The sequence below is a fragment of the Struthio camelus genome, chromosome 7, assembly GCF_040807025.1.
Source record: "Struthio camelus isolate bStrCam1 chromosome 7, bStrCam1.hap1, whole genome shotgun sequence".
NCBI lineage: Eukaryota > Metazoa > Chordata > Aves > Struthioniformes > Struthionidae > Struthio > Struthio camelus.
This window is the reverse complement of record NC_090948.1, coordinates 21380170-21400698: the sequence shown is the minus strand read 5'-3', so window position 1 is coordinate 21400698 and position 20529 is coordinate 21380170. Positions and strand designations below refer to the sequence as shown.

The following is a 20529-nucleotide window of genomic DNA, read 5'->3' as shown; positions in this document are numbered from 1 at the left end:
CACTCCCAAGACAAATGCCTAAAGAAGAAGCTGGTATAATCCTGTACCACTGGACTTCTGTGAGGAGCAGTGAGAAGGGTTTTGGGTGGTCTGGGGTGTTCAGAGGCCAAGGGGGAAGGAAAAGGCAATATTGGAGGTGATGCAAATTAAACAGCTGTAGGAGGATGCTGGTGTTCACAGAGCAGAGATGGGGATGCCTTCTGTGGCTATAGCAAAAGCAGCATGATGTGGTATAAGAAAGGAAACATGAAGCTGAGGGGTGACACTGAAAGTATACAGCGTGAAGTCCCAGGGCAAGGGGGGCACAGCGGGTGCAGGGATATGCTAGTTGTCAATGATACGCAGTAGATGTTTCTGGGGATGAAGCCTTTCGGGGGGGGAGGTGTCTTTGGCTAAGGAAATTTTAAACAAAGCCATAGGTTTTGAGCGTCAGGTCAGAGAAGGGGCAAAGACATAACACTGCAGGAGGCAAGACTGGAGCTGAAGGTGAAAGCAGAGAGCACACTGGTTTTCATCTGAGCAGAGACCCGGTGAAAGGGCTTGGCTCAGTCTAGCGAGCTACAAAACTCGTGCAGGGTTTTCCGAAGGAGGCCGGCAGCAGTTGGGTACCTGCTTGCTGTTATAGTCTCTGGACTGGGCAGCCATATCCCACTGGCTCTTCAGACTGTCTCTACCTCTGTTCAATGAACTCTTGCTATCCCACTTGGTGTGATAAAAGAAACTGCTAAACTGGAGGCTGCTGCTGAGTGCTGCCTATGTTCAAATCTCTAATGAGCTCCTCCTTGTAGTTCTAGGTTTAATTAGTTTTCATTGCAATATTAATGATCCAAACAAACCATTTTAACTTTCCTGTTGCACAGCTGGAATCTTCTTATTTAGCATTCCGCTCTATAAGGGAATCACACCAACTTCCTTTCCCCTCCCTTCTTTGTCCCATTAATATGCATTAAAATCACAGTCTCACTAGCATAGAGTTTCAGACCTGCTATAAAACTCTAATAATTTCTAAAAATGGCAGGGTTGAACTAATCGGAGCCTCATCCAAATAATACAAAGATAGATCTCTCCCAGAGTTTGATGACAGTGATGATTAATACTTCATTTATTTATTTACAGTGTATTAGCATTTACAAAGATTCGCTCACTCCTCTGAGCACACGTATAATATGTCTTGAACTCCATGATAATGCAACAAAAATGTCTAAGCTGTTAACAATAATACTTTCTTTCTCTCCTTTTTTTTTTTCCTCTGTGAGAAGGGTATGCCCTGCCCTTTCCAGCTTAGGTCTAGAGACTACACATCTTAAAGTCTTCTACCACCACAATGGACTTAGGTGCACCTCACAGTTGCTTCTGAAATCCCTGATAGACTTGGAGAGGACAGTCTTTTTGTCACCTTTTGGCACATTTTACCTCCTGGACTCATCATGATTTGTGGAGACTGAAATAAAGTAGGTTGTACATAGTCTGGGGATCTTCATGCTGAAGGATGCTAGAGAAGACTGTTCTCCTGTGCTGAAGGACTGAGACGGAGTCATTGCCAGCGCTTTCTTCCTAAGCTATAGGAATCATAGGAAAATCGGTAGCGAGGAACCACAAGAAGTCTCTTGCCCAACCTTCTGCTTGGAGCTGGACTTTCCCCAACACTAGACCAGGTCAGTTATGGTTTTGTCTAGCTCAGAAATGAACCTCTTCTAGGAGCCCAAGGAGCTGTGCTCCACACAGACTGTCAACAACTGGATAAAAGGGTTTACCTGGCCTATTACACAAACAGAGGTCAAGGTACAGTGTTGAAAATGCCCAAGAGATTTAGTGCCACTTTCAGTGGTTCATTTTCATTGAGGCTTACTCTAAGTGTTCACATCATTTTTGAAAATAGGACTTTGGAGTGTGAGCATTAAGATTAAAGGCTGAGGTCTGATTGCTCGCTTTGGTGCTGCCTGCAGGGTATGAGTTCAAGAGAGCAATGAGTGACTGGATTGCAGAGTGCCAGCCCAACGACCCAGGCAGTGAGGAGCCAGAAGTGCCTTATTGAGGATTCCTGCTTTGGCAGACAATCCTTCCTTGTGCACTATCCCTAACTCACCCCTTCTCAAAGAGGAGTGTCCTCACAGCACATCTCCCCTTATCACATCATCCAGCCAGCTGTGTGCTAAACATCTGCCTGCTTCCATACTGTTATGCCTAAATCAAGCATTTATGTTACTGGAGATTTACTTGAAAATCAGAATGATTAGGTATGTGCAAGAAAGGAGTTGCATGATCACCATCTAACCCCCCCCAACATGCTCTTGGAGTTGGGAGAATTACCCGGGGAAAAGATTGGGTACCGAGGGTCCGAACTTTGCCTGGTTGTCCTGAGATTCTCTCCACCTGTGTGGAATTGTAAAGGTAAAAGTCCCTGCCTCCATCTGTCTGTATTTAAATGCCATAGAGTCTTTCTATCTTCTCAGCTGACTGAATAGAGAATGGGTCAGTATCTCGGCTGATGGGATTCATGATCCATTTTCTTAGCTTTTGTCATCTCTCAGCAGAAAGGCTTCAGTCTGGGGTGTAGGGGGATGGGGTTACCAGAACATTCCTTTACAGCAGAAGTTTCTTCAAGGCTCGTATCAGTGAACTGGTTTTGGAAATGCTCTTGTGCTGGTTTCCTTACTGATTTTCTTTCTGACAGTTTGTCATTCAGTTGTTGTGCTGGAGGCTAACAATAAATGGTAACATGCCAAAGCAAACAGCCCACAACTTGAAATATATTTGTTCAAAGTGCTCCTTCTGGGCAATTGTAGATAACCAGTTTGTTTGCTCCCAAGAGGAAAAGAACAAGAGCACTTGTTACCCCTTTAGCAATTCTGTGAGTGTGGAAGAGGAAGAGATGGAGACAGGGAAAGGAAGGATGCTATCTGTTTGCACCATTGAAAAAGGTGGAGATAAGCCTTCCATGAGCTGCAAACAGTACCAGGGCTGTATCCTGCCAGCATGACAGGTTTAAAGCTCGTGCACTCTCCTTGGAGGGCTGTAGGACAGGTGCTACAGTAGTACAGTGTTAGCTAGCAAAAAACAGCTTTTCTTGCCCCAAAGCACAATACAGCTTGCCTCAGAGCTTGTAAATTACCCTGCCAAATCCAATCCCTCTTAGCAGAGGTGTGTTCTCCCTTGCCTGTAGCCTGGACACCCAACATCCTGGGTGACCTTGCCCCGGGCTGAGAAGCCCATGCAAGCAGGAGCAGAGCCACTCAGCCTGTCCCTGCAGGCATGCAGTGTGACAGAGGTCCCATCCCCCCAGCCTGGAGAAGTGCCTTGCTGCCAGGCCATGTTGGGAAAGGAGCACAATGGTAGAAGGGAGATAAGTATCCAAGGCTTCATGTAGCTAGAATTCCCTGTAGTGCCTTGCTAGGTTTGGCAGAACCACAGTGTGGAGAAGAGCATTTTAGACACATTTCTTATTCCAAATGCAACTGTTGTTTAAGACTAAAATTCTTTTTCTTAAGCTCTCTTATCACATCCAGCTATCCATAGCTCACAACACATCTCTCTTACTGTGCTCCCTTTCCCTATCAGTAAACATCTCTCTCCACCTCTGGGAGCCCACTGGTGCCTCCCAAGAGCTCAAGTTAACAGTTCACCAAAACCAACAAGTGCACTGAGGGTGCCTGCTAGCTGCAGGTGAATCCATCGCATCCTAGCTCCCACTTGTATTTATGGTTGAGCATGCTAGCAAGGTTTAAACTAATGCAAATATGTCCATCCTCAAGGTCAGCCTGGCCTAGCTTAAACGAGTTTAACGTCACTCATTTCACTGGAATTTAAGCTAACACATGTTAACCTCATGTTTGCTGTAAGCTTACAAATGAGCAGGTTAGCTGACGTGGTTCAGTTGACATGTGGTGATGGTGGCGGTGATAGACTTGTAACCCAGTTTGCCAGAGGAGCACATCTGACTACAGGTTTAGTGTGACATACAAAGGCTTGTGGCAGGAGAATGAACCGATGTAAACAACACACAAAGTTTTAAGCCATATAGCTTAGGGCTCAGACTGAGGTCTGAGTTTCTATAGCTTATGGGTTACTACATATCACTACTTATTTACTAGGGAGTTGCTGCCCTCTGAGGTCTGCTAATGTAATAATTATATTAACTACGTATGTGATCTCTCCCTAATCTATTTCTATCAGAAAGATATGGTTTAGCTTAAATTCTTACTAGGAAGTCTCTCAACCTACACTGGTTTTTGCAGAATCAGGCTGAGGAATCAGGCTGGGGAAAGTGGCCAGTAAAATCCAGAGGGGGAAGATGGGGCAGTAAGATTAAGCCAGAAAACTGCTGGGCTCTAACTTCCAGACTGGCTTGGCAGCAAGTAGCACAGCATGTGTAGCTGCAGCTTCAGAGTGACCTGCTTTGCTCTTCCTTCAGTCAGCCCCTTAGCCAAAATAGTGCTGTCAAGCTAAAATCAAAGTAACTATACCAAGGGAGGGATCTGTTTTAACAAAATTGTGTTCTAAATTGATTTAAATTGGTGTTCAAACTGTGTGTGTGTCTTCCTTCAGTGACAGAAGTATGATTGCACCTCTTCTGATTCCTGGTAGCTCCGCAGAACTGAACCACCTGAGAAGGGCCAACCTCGAGTCTCTCCATATCTGGGCATTTTCACTAAACCGAGTCAACTTTTGATAACAAAACCATAATTGTCAGTGATGTTTCAATTAAGAGCCTTGGGAGACTTTCTGCTCCCAGACTAAATCATGTGCCACTTAATGAAACACTATTTTATCACATAACAGAGCACATCCTTCATTGCAAGCCCCAAACACTACAACTCAGCAGTGTCTCTTTAAAAATATGAGGTTTTAGGAAAAGCAGATTCCTTCTACTTTCCTTGGTGTTTTTAACCTTTGCAACACATCCAGCTTAAGGCTTTTCTTTTGCAACTGTGAATGCCAGCAACTTGGGTGTTTTCTTTGGCAGTGGGATCTGACTGCCTTGTGTAGAAGCCATTTAACTGCACGGTCATCTCCTTAAATAAGAGAGTCATTTATTGTGCTGAAAGAAATGTAAAAATTAGCACAGGTGCCATTTCTGCACTAAACAGTGAATTTTGTGACTCAATAAAGGCATTAGGACTGGCAACCTTGCCTTAGATGTGGATGCACTGAAAGAGAAAAACCCACAGTCCTATGACTTCACCAATTGCATTTTCCAAAGACGAATGGCACTGCAGGAGCCGGGTGCATTTATAGTTGTCTATAAATAATTAATAATTATATTGAAGGTGTAGGGTTGACTGGGCAGGCTTCCTCTTCTGGAATTGAAATATTGCCTCAGAATCTTTAGCCATCTGGCATTTGATTGAAAGCTTCATGGCATGGCATTTCCACACTGAAGCTCTTCGCAGGGAAAGGCTTGGAGCTGTCAATTGATGGGAGAGCTAATGCAGGCATTAAAAATGTAGCAGCTTACTGGGAGAAAGCGGGGTGGGTGGGGAACGCGTGTCACTAGTATATGCTGTAACGAGACTGTAAGTGGCTTCCGTGTATTCATGAATGATGGCTGACCTCTACTCCGCTAGGGCACACGTGTGCATGTCCATCATGACAACACGCTCTGAACTTACTCCATGCGAGGCTCTTGGGAACATATCCCCCAGCCTGTCTCCAAATATAGCCCTGCTGGCCTGCAAAATAAGGCAGTGGGGAGAGCTGCTGGACCGAGGAGCCATTTGGAGACTGTGCTGGGGTGATATCCTCCAAGATCTCTTTGCCTGGGTGGTGACCTTCTTTGCTAAGAGACAAATGTCTGCAGCTTGTAAAAGAAAAAGATGCCTCTGAATGCCTTTCCACTTTTAAAGACTCCCCAGTGCCGGCTCAGCAGAGCAAGTGAAACCCGCAAGTGATAGCCTTCACTGTTCTTGTACTGTATGAATATGTACAGCCATACATCGAGACAGGGACATAGGGGGCTATGGAATTATTCCTGGAGCTGCCTCTGACTGGAGCTTTGACCTGAGTCAAACCGCTAACTAGGAACTGTTTCAAAGTCGGTTCCTGTGAAAATAAGGCCAGTAACCCCTCCGTGCCTCAGTTTCCCCCTTTGTAACACCTTTGTAAAATGGGGCTATATAACAGCTCACAAGAGACTAGGGAAGATTCATTTATTTGTATTTAAAGTATGCCAGAATCCTTGGAGGAAGGTCCTTTAGTAGAGCAATAATGAGTAAGATCAATAATAATAATTCCATTATCACAGTGAAATTGTAGGGGTTTGGTCAATGTCACTTGACCACAGTTTTGTTTTTCCCATAGATTACAGCTAAGAACAAATCATCCTCCCTAAGTATTTTTTTGAACATGGAGGATGAAAATGATATATTGCTATCTTTTAAAAGAAAATTAAAACTTTAACTCTGAGGTGTGTGTAATAAAATGGCACTTTAATTCTCTAGTGTGCCATGCAGGCTTCTTCTGTTAATTTATTATTTTCTTTTCTTTTTGTGCTTCATATAATATTCTGAGGTTATTAATGCGGCAATATATTTGACCACAAAAACCTGCCTTCTAGTGTTGTTAAGACATTGAATTAAGCCCACAAATGGAAGGCATTTCGGAGTTCCAGGTTTTGTTAAAATGATTTGCTTTGGTTAAAATGATTAGCAGCATGACAGATATGCAAAAACTTTTATGCACAGGTTTTCTCCGGTGTCTTACCATGATGTGTGGCCTTGGGTCTCGTGAGCCTCCAGCTCTCAACAGCATGTCTCCACTGTGCAGTGCGTGGTGCAGAGTCCTGCAGACACCACCATCTAAGTCAGTTCAGCCCCTGCTCCGTGGGCACTCAGCACAGCTAATTCACTCTGAACAGCACTGCTACTGGTGCACCTGGATGCCTTCCTGTCCCAGAGCGAGTATGCGAAGTACCAGGCTGAGGTCCCTGCAGCACATCCCCCAGTGCTCTGTACGTTGGCAGAAGTCACTTGGTAAAATGGCACCTCAGATCTTAAATGACCTGGTTGTTACTGGTCTTAGCTGGGTGGCCCAGAACCCAGCAGCAGGTAGCTGAAAAGCATTCAGCAGGATTGGATTCAGTTCAATGCAATTTAGACCAAATATTCTAACTCTGCAAATGGTTCCAGGACTAAGATGTGGGCCTAGAAACAACTGTGCCCGTGTTTCACGTTGTACCTGGAAGGTGAGTCATCAAAGGCTGACTCAGTGTACTGAGTGCTACACCCTGAAGTGTTTGTAGGATCAAGCCCTTAAATCACTAGTGACAGGCTAGGCTGCAGGTACCTGCAAAATGACTTTCCTCATCTGACTTCCTTTGTCTCTGTGCTTAAGTATTTGTAGGACTAGTCCCACATCTGTGGCACAGTTTCCACTGGATGCAGTTTACTGGGCACAAGTTCAGTCCTCCCTGTCTGTGGGGCCTTGGCAATGAAGGGCAAATACATAGGAAAAAGAAAAAGGTTTTTTATTAGTGCTTGGACTAGTGCCAGGGTTAGTATTAGGCTTTGGGAATGTGCGCAGTTAAGGAGGTCATGGACATGCTAAGCTGGGAGGTATGTTCCACACCAGGCACCGGGGTTACTGAGGCCTCGACTCTGCTGTGGGTGCAACGCACTCATGCAGTACCCTGGAGAGACTGTCTTTGTAGAGAACTAGAAAGAGTCAGGTTTTCAACTACAGTTTTCTGAACTGTATTACTGTATCAGCTTTGATGTCTGCCTCTCTGTGCTGGTAGGGCTGGATTCATCCCTCCAAAATGTCTGCTTAGTGCCCAGCAGTCAAAAAGGCAAACGGAAGACTGGGAAAGGAATCAAGAGTAGTACTGTGTCTCTGTGCAAATCCATGCTGGATGCTGTATGATGGTAATCATGCTTATCTCAAAAAGGATGTAATGGTAGACTGGAGAAGGTACAGAGGGAGGGCAACAGAAGTGCGGAGGGGTACAGAATATCTTCTTCCATGAGGAGAGATTAAATAAGTAGGACTCTTTAGCCCAAAAGAGAGGCAACTGGCAGGGAATGATTTTTTATTCTCACAATCCAGGAACTGCAAGCCATGCAATGAGTACCAGAAGAAAGATAATTCTGGTCACAGTCAGAGACAGGATATTTGATGCAGCCTAGTCCATTTTCATGATGTTCTTAAGAGACACTGAGTAATAGGGTTTATATGAGGGAGAGGGTTGGGGTTTACTCTGGTCACCTGATGCAAAGACAAGTTGTATCAGTGCACAACAGACCTCTTCGCATCTTTATCTTTGGCTAACTTGCTGAGACACGTTCTGACAGATGCCAGACTCCTGTGAGGAAGATGGGGCTGAACCACTGGACCAGCATCCACCTGGATTTGGTGGCCTGTCCCCATGGTGTGGACAGTGCAGCCTCTCCAGAGGGCTGCAAAAAATCTGACTCTGGGGTTGAAGCTGTGTAAGTAGTTTCTACCCCGGCATTTCCACTCAGTAGCAGATGTCCAGCTCTAGGTGGGACGGGAGTCTTGTCTTTAGTAGTGTTAACCAAAGATTTTCTAACTAGTAGCACTGCTTAGAAGCCAGATTGCTGATGGGCACTTCTTAGAACTATTCATTTTTCACCCTCTATTCAGGCGTTGCTGGTCAGACTGTCAGCCCTGGTGCCAGCTGCATGAGCGTTTGCCTGACAGTTGAGCTCCCTGACTCTTGGCACAAGCAGGAGCAGAGGTTGTTGGTGTTCTCATTGCTGATGGCTGGGTACAAGCAGGTTGCATTGCTGGATTTGTTGGATTTCTTCTGAAGAAGAATGCGGTATAGTTAAGCCAAATTGCTTATGTTGGTTTGGGGGAGTCAGAATCAGCCTTTGGGGAATATCTGAGGCATAGTGAGGCTCTGCAGGTGATGCTGTGGAGTTGTCACATGGTGTGTTTATGGAAGCATGTTTGGGAAGTGAAATGGGGAGGGAGGGGGCAAATGCCCTAGCTGCTGTGGTGAAATGCAATTATGTGGCCAGCCATGCTTTCTCACAGCAGATGTCTCACCACAGACATCTTCAGAAATGTTTGCCTGCCTTCTTCAGGTACTGCCCCTGCAGCAGAGACAGGGGAATAAGACAGAAGAGCGCTCTCCAAGCGGTTCAGCATGAACCCCACCATCACCAGCAGCCTAAGTTGCTGGCAGCGTGGAGGAGTACTGGTGCCCTGCCCCGCCAGTGCTACTGTGCAGGCGGCAACTGTCAGCTGAGGTTGATTGCCAGCTCCCCAGGGGAGACATTCACATTTTACGCCTGATGCAGCCGTTCAGTGGTTAAGATCTGCCCACGCACTAAGATGGGGCAGCCAGAGGGGCTGCATTGTAACTACTGAGCCCCCTCACTGCTTCCAGACATAGGGAGCTACCAAAGTGGAGCAAAGCCTCTGCCACCCTCTCCTCCATCCTCCAGCCCTTGTGCTCAGCAATGAGAGCCAAGGACGTGTACTCTTTCCAGGGCTGTCAAATGAACAGCGAAAGGAAACAGACTTAAAGGCTCAGTTAACTGGAAAACAGCACCTGTCTTTTTAAGAGAAAGCAGTGTTTGCTTGTCACTCTTGTCAGCAGCATGGGCTCTGCCTGAAAGGCCCTTTAGGCACCTGATTATGTGGGAGGGGGAGCTATGTTCCTGTGCTCTAACACCCGCAGCAGCGAAGTGCTGGCAGGCCGTGGGGTGAGTGAAGGCAGGTTAAGTATCAGTCCTCAGGGATATCGCTTGCGAGCACTGCCCGGCACCCCTCACAACGTGGGGCGCTGGGCAGCGGCGTAGCATTTCGCACAGCCCCTCTCCTAGCCAGGGTGGGGAAGGAGAGCATCAAGATGGGCAGATTTCCTCTCTGAGGAGGGCTGGGTATGTATCTCTTCAGTTCATCTTTCTGGGTGGCTTAGCATTTCCTGCCTGTATTGGAAGTGAGATGTAACACTGTTTATGTAAACTTGTTGCTAATCAGTCACACCCTGGCTGGTTCAAACCTGCCTGTGGTTTCAGTTGCCCCATCCTCTCTCGTTTTTTTTTAGCTTTCCTCTAAAATTCTATTTAGCTGGAGTAGTCAAGAAATTACACTTTGGTATGAAAGCAAGAACTTAGGCAAAGCAGCCCAGTGGTACTGTGCTTGTCTTGTGCTAGCAGGGCAGACAGCGAGAGCACAGCAGGACTGCTCACAGGGCTGCTCAAGTAAACGGAAAGCTTGGTGTATTTTGCTTAAGAAGTCATGCAAGTCAGACTTAGGAAGTCTGAAATGAGGGAGCATAGAGGCGAATGCTTAAGTCACTTAGGCTCCTTTGCTCTGATCCTATAAAATCTTAAGCAGTTCATATTTTCTGCCAGAGAATTCCCAAGGAATAAACAGAAATAAGATCAGACACACAAGGCTTAGAAGCCAGAAAGGCAATTCTGGGGAGGTTTTGTTGCTCTTAGTTTTCCCTTTGTTCTTTATTTTTGCAGGAGAGCCCTGATATCCTCCCTTTCTTTACATCTGTCCTCTTGTGTGTACTTTATTTCTATTTCCTCCTTCCAGGGATCTCGGCCACTGCTAGGTTTCAGTCCTCTTTCATGGGGCTGGAGTCCTGCCACCTCTCTGCAGCTGTCCCAGTACCAGGTGCCCAAGCTAGACTGCTCAGGAAGGCTTCTTCTCCCACCCATGCAGAAAACCGGGCACCTTGAGACCACGATTCCTCCTACTGGAAGAGAGACATTTAAAACAGATGAACTGACTCATTCCCAGAGGAGTACTACCCTCCACGGGTGATAAAGGAAGCCTAGATGATCAGTTTAAACTTCTAAACAGCCAGTGTTAGGTGTGATTAATTCCATCCACTGAATCTCATCTTCTTGCTCTTATGGGATTTTTGTGTGTGTTAGAGCTTCTCTCCCTCATGTCACCAATTGCAAACCATGCATGTACTTAAATGCTGAAATGAGAGTTCTTGAGTGTCTCTCTCCCCTGAGGGTGAGTTGTTGCAGTCCTGCCCCCTCCCAATAATAATAATAATAATAATATGTTCTATTTATAGAGTGTCAAAGTTTCCCAAAGAGCCACCTTTGGGATTGAACATACCAACTGTTAGATAGCGCACAGCAACCCTAGACAACAACTTAAAACAGATGAATGTATCCAGTTGAAACTAAAGATGAGATTTCGGTTGGCAGAACATAATTGCAAAAGTTATTAATTATTATTGTTTAATGCAGCTCTAAACTCAAGAGTAATAGGCACTTTCTAAATACTACCAGCAGGTATACAAAAGCGCAAAAGCATTTTATGATCATACCATAGTAATTTGGAGAAGGCAGAATGTGCTAATGAAAATCCTCCCTTGGAGAGTTTCCCTTCTAAGACTCTGCATAATCTGATGAATAGTCCATAATGCTGGAAGAGGAGAGAGATGGCTTTTTTTTTCCTGGCTTTTCCATAGATTTCCAGTGTGACCTTGAGCATACAGTTTAGTTGCTCTCAATCTAACAACATGTCTACACAAGAATGTTTTATCTGTTTAACTGAAGGTGAGATTTGTAAATCATTTTAATAGAGCTGCCTAGTGTAAATCTCTGTGTTTTGCAAAATGACTTAATTCAAGTTGACCACTGTTTCTTTTTGCCCTAAGCTAAGGACAAGGCATACGGGGGCCTGGATTCAAAGAGTTTCTATTCTGAGTGCTAGTTTAGGTGCTTCCTTACTCTGGTACTTGCCACTATGGAAACCCCTGAGATATATAATGGCTGTTATTAAAATCTAGTGAATGGATAAAAGACTTTGCATGCAAATATAACTCAAATAGTGAACATATGGACTGTGTGATTATAGCTGAAGTATTTTGTGGAAGCAGTGAGTTTGCAGATGGTTTTTGAAGGAGACTAAGACAATTTGGTGAGTATCACTTTTGACATTGACGCCAACATAAATAGTTGAGCCATGTACAAAGTTAAATGTGAATCTGAACTCTAGAATTAACCATACATCAGAGCTGCATTCTGGTCTTGAATTAATAACATGGAAGTTGCTTCTTGAATTGGTTTCCTAAAAGTTGGTAGGGTTTTAGACTTAGAGACTTTTTGTTTTGTTTTGTTTCTTGTTTGTTTTTTTTACTGAGGTGTTACATACTTGTAGTGCTCAACTAGGCTGGAAAAAGACAAGCCCAAGGTCTCATTAACATCCTTTCTGTGACAGCAAAATAGACTCTACCTCTGAAGCATGTTCCAGCTCCCACTCTTGTCTCTGGAAGGGTTTCTGTCGACTGGAGCTGGCTCAGCCATATCTGCCAGGCTGTTCTTGCAGTCAGTTTCAGTTTCCAAAATATTCAGCTTCCACACATCAAGGAAGTCGAAACTTCTGAGGGGCTATTGTTCTCCAGCAGCGCTGGAATACTGCAGTCAGTGGGATTTGTGCTCCCAAATGACATGACGCCGATTCAAATGTCATCAGTGGAGTCATCAAACTTTATCCCCTCATTTTGGCCGTCAGCATACACAGACATTTTATTAATGGGTTGGAGATACACCTGCTGTATTCTGAAACAGGAATGCATTATGCCACTAGCAAAAAAGCTTATAATAAGAACGTGCTTTGAGCTTGCAGTGCTTAAATGCTTCAGTCTGTGCTTTACATTAATTGTGTAAGCGCTTCTACGGAAATCAATATCTGTATGAGCGAAGTTACAGATTTGCTTATGACCCTGATCCTGCCAACATGCTTAGTTTTGTTCCTAAGAGAAGGGCCACTGAACTCTGTCAGAAGATTATTAGTCACGTGCATGTTTGCACGATTAGCGCTTTCACCAGTAATCATTCTATTATGTGTTTATGTTTATCTTTTTGGCTTAAAAAGCCTTTGTAAAATTTAAAGGAAACCAGTTGTGACATTAAAAAAAACCCTGACGATATTTATTTCTTTATTCCTAGTATATTTTTATTCAAAGATTTGATAGCACAAATTTTCTAATGAATATTGCACTACAGCCCTTCAAAAATCCACAACTGAGCGCTTGAAGTCAGTGGTTTATATCATCATAATTCAAATCACATGCCCTTTCCTTAATGTAATGATATTAAAGAAAAATTATTTTATTTGCATTTGTCAGTTTATTAACTGTAGCCATTTTAGCACATTGGGTATAGTAAGTTTCAGTCCCAGGAATCACTTTACTGCTAGAAGTAGACTCTGATTACCTGGGACCCTTCGGGGCCCTTCCCATTAAGGGGCAGTGATGTTAAAGTTCAGGCCTGGGGATCAGGAGGTTTTCTGATGCAGTCTGACTGCAAATTCAGCTGCAGAGAAAGGATGATGATCCCTCCATAGATTTCCAATCCACCCAGTTTCCTAATCAGACTGTCCCAAGGGCTTTACAGCCAAGTCTGGGACTGTGTCAAGCAACGAAGGTGAGCAGCAGCCACAGGGGCTGCGACTGACTTGTGCAGTAAAAAGCACTTCTATTTCTCGCTTTTCTGCAGCAGTCTCTCACTGTTCCTCATTTGACTCCTTTCCTCTCAGTCATTATTTAGCGCTGTTCTGCAGGGAAGAACATTTGCTATCTTTCAGACCAGGTTTTTAGCTGTTGTTGGCTTTTCTAGGTTTGCCTGAATTCCTCCCTTTAACAGTGGTAATCTCACTGTGTCACCATCTGTTTGCCTGTTAATCTTCCATTCATGACATTCAGCAAAACCCTGAACAATTACAAATTGGCTTTTTCTAAAAGGCTGGTCATCAAGTTCTCATTCTCTCACTGGTGTTTCATGTTTTACTGAATGCCAAATTTAGATTATTTACTCCTCTTCAACAGGATTTAAAGTCATATCATTTTAGAAATACAGTATTAAAATTCCTCCTATCAGTGGAAAGGGAAAAAGGCAAAAGCTATGTTGCTTTTCCCAGCTGTCACTCGCTACCTGGTGTGCACCATTCTGCTGGCGGATTGGAAACAGGCAGTTTCTTTTGCTGTGGCTTGCATCCTAGCAGCACCCATTTTACTAGCTCTGCAGCATCCTGTCCTGGCAGTGAGTGTGGCAGAAGGGGCAGGCTCTAGGGAGGGCAAGATACCCAGTCTTTTCTCAGGCCTGCTGGGTGTTAGCAGAGCTGTGAGCACTGATGGCATTGGCATGGGTTTTCTTTTTCTTTTTTTTTTTTGGAGGGGGGGGGTGTTCATGTTTAGTGGACTGAAATCCTGCAGTGAAGTGGCTTGTACTATTTTTCATGCACTGAAACATCACCAAGATACGTAACGCTGAAATATTTTTCAAAAATTCTAGTGGTTTACAGTAGTCCTTTTCTGGGAAGGGTTTTGAGCTAGAGAGAGAGTTGATGTGGAAAGGAGGAAGTGCAAATTTAAATTCCTTCCCTGTCTGATTCTCATCTGAGATGAAATCTCTCTCCTAAACCAAATTGGTCTTTCCCTTATGCTTGCCAGTGCTCTAGCACAAATCCACACCGACAGCCATTTTGCATCCTCGCATTTTCTGAAAGCATCCTGCAGTACTATGAACTTTGGAGAGAAGGCACAAGTGTTTTGGAACTGCAGTGTGTGCTGGGGAACAAAACTCTCATCTTTTGTTCTGCTATGCTGCACCGTTTCCTCTTCCTGGCCCAGAGCAAGCTTATTCTGCAAACCACAAAATGAAAAACCACGTGCTTCAGGCAAAGCCCATTAGCCTATAAGAAGTTCTACTATTTTATCTTTTTCTGCTTGACTCCTTCCCATCTGGAGGTAAGCCTTGCATTTGAACTGCAGAACCAGTTGTACTGCAGCATAACACAATTTCCTCTCCAAACCCATCTCTCAGTTGCAAAGGAATCTGGGCACAGGACAGGGCAATGATCTTGTGCAAACTTTCATGGAAATTCATCCAACATGTTGCATAAAATGTAAAGTACTGTGTGAAATCTGGGTGGGGGACATGGGGGCTGGAACAGAAAGCATATTGACTATTTCAGCTTGTCTCAGTGGAGTGATACCGTGCAGAGGACTCTGAGAGCAGCCATGTGACACCTCCAAGTTGACTAGAGTTCTAGCTGGTCAGGCTCTCATATGATTCCCTAAAAATAGTGCCTTATGTTTCCCATCATTGCTCTCCAGCTATTTTAATTAGCCTGTGGTCTCCCCTTTCGCTTTGTGATTTGTAAATAGGAAATATTTACGCTAGGCCAGTAACTCTGCATTCCACCAGTCTCTTTTCTTAACTTGGATTAGGGTTATGTTTATAAAATGCCTAATGCGTTTGTTTTAACATCTCTAAATGTCGCTGGCTCCTAAATAACATTTTTAAAGAGGACTGATTCTTAGATCACTCAAGCTATTCGCAGGCGTTTTTCCCTCATCTGATCTGTAACAAGTGTGCTCATTTTTTAACCTTTGATTGAAAGGCTGCTTCATCTCCTAATGCTGGAATAGGCTGAACCTCTCCTGCAAAATGCAAAGTGCTGTCAGTTCTTGCTGATCTCACTCACAATTCCTGATGGCTTTGAAGGGCTAGATATCTGCAGTAAACTGAAAGATAGGTACCTAATGCAGTTTTCTGCTATTTCTGCTATTTTGAAAACTCAGCCCAGGAAGTGTAGCACTTTGCAGGGTTGAACCCTTAGTTGCAGAATAAGTTAGCCGTCTTCTTGGTGTACAAACGTTTCCTGTAGTAACTTTCTTTTCTGCCACATGTGTCTCCTGCTCTTGGTAGTGTTCAGTAGTGAAAGAGCTTTGCAAAAATACCTTTCTGGGGTTCTGCAGAAACAATCAAGGTAGGCTGATCGTCATGGAAGGCTGCTCTTTTACTGACAAAAGCAAGGCTTTAGATCCTAACTGCAGAGTCAGTGTAGTTTTGGGGAAATAAGATAGGATGCGGTTGGGACTGATCCTTGCCAAAATTGTCACTCTAGCTGCAGCTTCAGAGTCCTTCTAGTTTAAGTTCTGCCTTTAAAAGCTGTAAGAGCACTGCTAAGGCCCCCACCTGCAGAGCAGCTGCTAGGCACCTCCCTGAGTTTTAAGATGAGTGTTCAGGGCCGGACTCTAGAAGAATCATCTCTGGGTCAGCTGAGCCTGGGTGCTGTTGACAGGGCAGCAGCAGAGAGGAAGTTCTTTTAAAATTGCAAGCAAGGTCATATTTGTAGAGCTGAGAAGAAAGACAGTGGTAGAAATATTGTCAGCCAGGGATCACAAATGCAGTCAAAGCTGAACTGTAGCAGAGCTCATTGGTTTCATAAGAAGTCTTATTTTGGAGAAGAACCATAGGATTTCATTTGTGAGAAAAGAGTATCTTTTAATATTTTCAGACGGCGGCTGGAAATAATTTTGTTGCTACATTAAATACTGCGTTATAAAATTCTGAAAGATGAAATCAAGGAAATATTCTTTTGGCTTGATCCATGCTGCAATTTCTTCCAGAGCTTCCTTCTGTGGAGAATTTTCACTTTGCCAGGCTTCATTCCAGTTTAGAATAAGGACAAACAGAAAAACCTCTACAGGCTTCATAAGTTAGAAGTTCTCTCCTCATCAGAGCGCTAGGAGTCCCTGGAGGTAGGACCACTAAACCTCAGCTACTGGCAAGGAGTGATCCCAGAGCAGTAGCCCTGGAGTGAGTCTGTGGAATGAATCTTGAATTTGTCCAGTTGCCCAGGCTCTGCAGAGAAGGTGTGGATGAGCAGCCTGTCCAGCAAGGCAGAAGAACGGCCGCAAAGGAAGAGGGGTTCCTTCCGTTGTCACCTGCATCTGCTCTGCTCAATCTGTCAGGACAGAAGTTGGTTTAAACCTGGATATGGATGGCTTTATATCATTCATTCAAGGCTGGATGCAAAAGAGGAAACAGACAGAGAGGAATATGGCAGCAGTCTACTTGTCGTTCCCCCCCGTACCAGGTGTGACATGGCTCCGCAGAATATGCATCTTTGGCATTGTTCTTCTTTAGGTGAGAAAATACCTAATGCAATAGTGAGGCATTGTCCTCCCTCAGGCCTCTGCTGTCTGCTGGAGTTGGGGGGTGGTTAGGTCTGACCAGAGCTTTTGCGTAAAATTCAGCTGCAGGAGGAAGTGGTGATGCTTTCACACTTAGTAGAAAACATGCAAATACTCATCCACTGAGTCCTAGAGGAGAACACCAAACTTAAGATAGAAACTCATTTTCAGGCATTCTTTTTCCTCTGGCAAGGTCTGAAATGCAGTGACTGCAACAGGAAGAACAAACGTAGCACCCCTTCCCCAGAAACCGGGAGCATTTCAATCATCACATGCGGTGCATGTTCAGATCAGCTTGAGCATGGAAAGGAAATGGGTCCAGGCTGCTGACATGCTGCAGGAATGGGACAGGACTGTCACTTCCACCTCCCCGTCCAGACACGGGGAGGTGAAGCCCCCCCCCTTGCTGGGAAACAAGCCCAGGAAGACAGGGCCTGGTTTGTGCCGTAACTCCTTGCCCTGCACTGTAGTGCTGCTGCACTCCTGGTTATGTGCAGGTGCTAGAAAACTCCTCCAGAGAAACAGAGGGCCTGCAAGACGTCCTGTGGGGCTGAGCATCATCTACCTGTGAATTTGGTGACTGCCATGTAGACCAGACCAAGGTGCTGTGTTCTGCTGTGTGGGACGTAGTCTCGTCCTTGGTTCACTTCTTTTGTAGTGTACGTTCAGCCCTGGGGCTACTCTGTCCGGTGATGCTCTGCACTCGTCTTTCTGGTACCCAGCAATCAAGTTATTGTGCTGACTGTGATAGCAGTCAACAAATCATTCAGTATGTTGCTGCCAGGTAAGAACTGAGCTTGCATTGCTCTGCTGGGCAAAGGAGTGCTGAAAACTCAATACAGCCATGTCGGTCTCATGGGTTATTAAATAGGCCCTTTGCTTACTAATGCCAACAGAATTATAAACCGTTTGCTTTCTACAACCAAAGCAATTTAATGTACGCATTTTCCTTTGTTTGCCTGATGGTCTAAAGCGGCCTCTTTTCCTTTATGATAAATTCCGCTTTCTGGCTTCCATGTGCCACTGTCTTTTTGCATGTGATCCATTGACCTCTCTGGGTCTGCATACTACTTCTTTGGGGTTTGCAGCTAAGGTAACAAAGGAAAAAAATGGCTGTCTCAGTAGGACTGAACTCCATTTATTGCCCTGGAGAAAGTGTGGAGGGATGGGTTACAAATCAAAAAAGGCTAAAAACTACTGCTCTTGCCTAAGTCTGTATTCTCAGCCTCACAAGCACTTAAAGTTTCAAATGTGCACCTGCAAAAGCTACAGTTCATTATACATACATATTTTCATTTTCCATTGGCATGTTTGTGTAAATTGTATGCTCTTTTCATGTAAACTTAGAATTTCAGTCCAAATCGCTGTCTACAAAAGTTCAATGTGATATGTTACTGCTCCACATTCACTGAAAGGAAGCAGCAGAAATTTTTGCTTTTTAATTTTCCTGGGAGCAGGATAACAACATCTATGTGCCACTGGGTTGTGTTTGCCCTGTGTTATTCAGTATTTGCCCCCAGAAGTAGTTTTATTTTAATGACAGGCCATCTGATCCAAAAGTCTCATCTGAGCACTGAATTTGCAAATATAAGTACTTATTATCAGCATATTTGAACAAATGAAGTGCTTATCCCAAGGTCTGAGCCCTTTCAAAAATGAGTCTGAAAAGCATATTCATTATTAGTAGTAGCATTAACTCCAGCTGCTTTTGTGGGAGAGGCCTGTTTTGGATTTTCTAAGCAATCCACCACCCTTCCCACACCAGTAGTCATAACGATTTCCCTAGGGGTCTTTTTAGTTGTGATTCAGCCTCTTAATAGTTCAGAAGTTCATGGGCTTACAGAAACCAGGCTATACCTGCCTCTTTTCATAGGCAGCAGGGATAGGTTTATTTTTAGCACAAGTATTCCAGAAATACATTCCATCCCTCTTCAGAAATGTGTGGGAAAGACAGACACACATATACAGATAGTTTTGCCTACATTACTGTCACTGGGTGCCTGAAAACAACTTTTCCACTATCTGTTTTTATCATGAAGTCTTTTTTTTTTTTTTTGGCACCAATTTTACACCTATTCTCACAGGTGGCTCAGCTTAGAGGTGCTGCGACTCACACCTGCACCAGCACTTAGTGTGTATGCACTCTCCCAGGCACAGGAGGCGAGCGGCTGTTGGAGATGTGCCGCTGTGGGCCAGAACTGAACAGATGTGCCCTGGCCTTCAGCGAGACCAGTGTTTGGTTTGGGATGAGTTAGGAGAAGCAGCCGAGCACCTGACGTCCAAAGCTGGAGTCTGGGAGGACAGGCTTTGCAGAATCTTCCTGCTGAGGTGATCAATGCACCTATCGCAGAGGGGAATCTGGTGCCGAAGGCTGCTTTGGAGAACATGAGCTGTTGCCCTCTGAAGATGTGAGCTCAGACTGCTCCTGGGTCACTGGGAAGATTAGTTCATCCCAGTCCTTCTGGTGGTTGGAGCTTCTCTGTAGAGGATACTGGAGGGTTGTTACTCCGCTCATGCTGTAATACTATAGTTAGCAGCTCTTTTTAAAATGGGTCTGAGCACTGGGCTCACCCTGAGCCCAGCTCTGACATGGAAGCAGGATTTGGGCCATAATCACAAGAGATTCTGCTCTTAATTTTGCTGCAGTCTGTGGATCGAGTCCAGCATGATGCTGAGCCCTGAGAGATCCCCATGACTTCAGTAAGGGGCTCTGTGCCCTCAGCATCGCACAGGATGCAATCCATTGTTTATATTTGCTGTACAAAAACTTAGCTTGCTGACTTCACAGCATATTTCCCCTATTTTTGAATATCCTATTGCAGTTTGCCCAATGAAACCCAATGCTGGCATGTGCCTCCCAGGATGGCTGCGGGTGTTGTTTGCTTTGGAAGGAAGCTGGAATGGGGTCCTTACTCTAACAACACTGGATACATTTGTCCAGCCTTGATGATGAAATGAGCTATTTATGAAAAGGTATCGTTAGGAAAGCAATGTGTTACTCATGAACATACTTTTTATGCTGTATTTTTAATGCTGACCTTAATAAACATTTTCACTCCCACCTGCAGATACAAAAATGCAGTGCTTTAAGGTTTGAATCACTGTGAGTAGCAAGCCAATCACACATTACTTTCTGTATTAGTTATCTCTGAAGCATTACCAATGGCAAATCTGAATGTAAAAATAGCTGATGACTGTTTGTTTCATCTGTCTGTTACTTGACACCGCATGGTTATTCCAATACGTATGTTTGCCTCTTCCCCACCATGATCTCTGTTCGGTTTCCCCTTGCCTGATAACTATTTAAATACATTTTACTAACTTTGGATTCCTTGCTCACTGCACTTCACCTGGCTGGGCAGGTCTGTGAGGGCTCCTGGGTTAGCTGCTCCACTTTGTTTTTTGCTTGCCTGTTTTTCAGTGATTGTTTCTATTAAGATAACCATGTTCAGAAGGAGAGTCCGAAACACATGAATAATGGGAAGTGATAATAGTAAGCAGGCTGCTGTAAAATGTGCTGGGGCTTTAACTTAAGGGAAGAAAGCTCAGCCCTGTACTGTCTCTGATCAGGAAACTGGAACACAGAAGGTAAGGGGGAAGTG

General features: G+C 44.5%; 1 protein-coding gene across 13 annotated transcripts in view; it reads left to right on the top strand.

The window, feature by feature from the left end:
• The window catches only part of C7H10orf71 (chromosome 7 C10orf71 homolog), a 128264-nt gene that overhangs the window by 88025 nt on the left and 19710 nt on the right, over window positions 1-20529 (top strand). For 2 of the 13 annotated variants that reach the window (XM_068950157.1, XM_068950158.1), the window contains exon 2: window positions 1260-1655. The exons of 2 other annotated variants lie outside the window; for them this stretch is intronic. The gene's annotated coding sequence lies outside the window, so the exon portion shown is untranslated. Of the gene's footprint in view, window positions 1-1259; window positions 1656-9623; window positions 9846-14102; window positions 14693-14776; window positions 15718-15742; window positions 20516-20529 lie in introns of those variants that run through there. 9 more of the 13 variants (XM_068950156.1, XM_068950154.1, XM_068950149.1 and 6 more) reach the window with 8 other exon arrangements.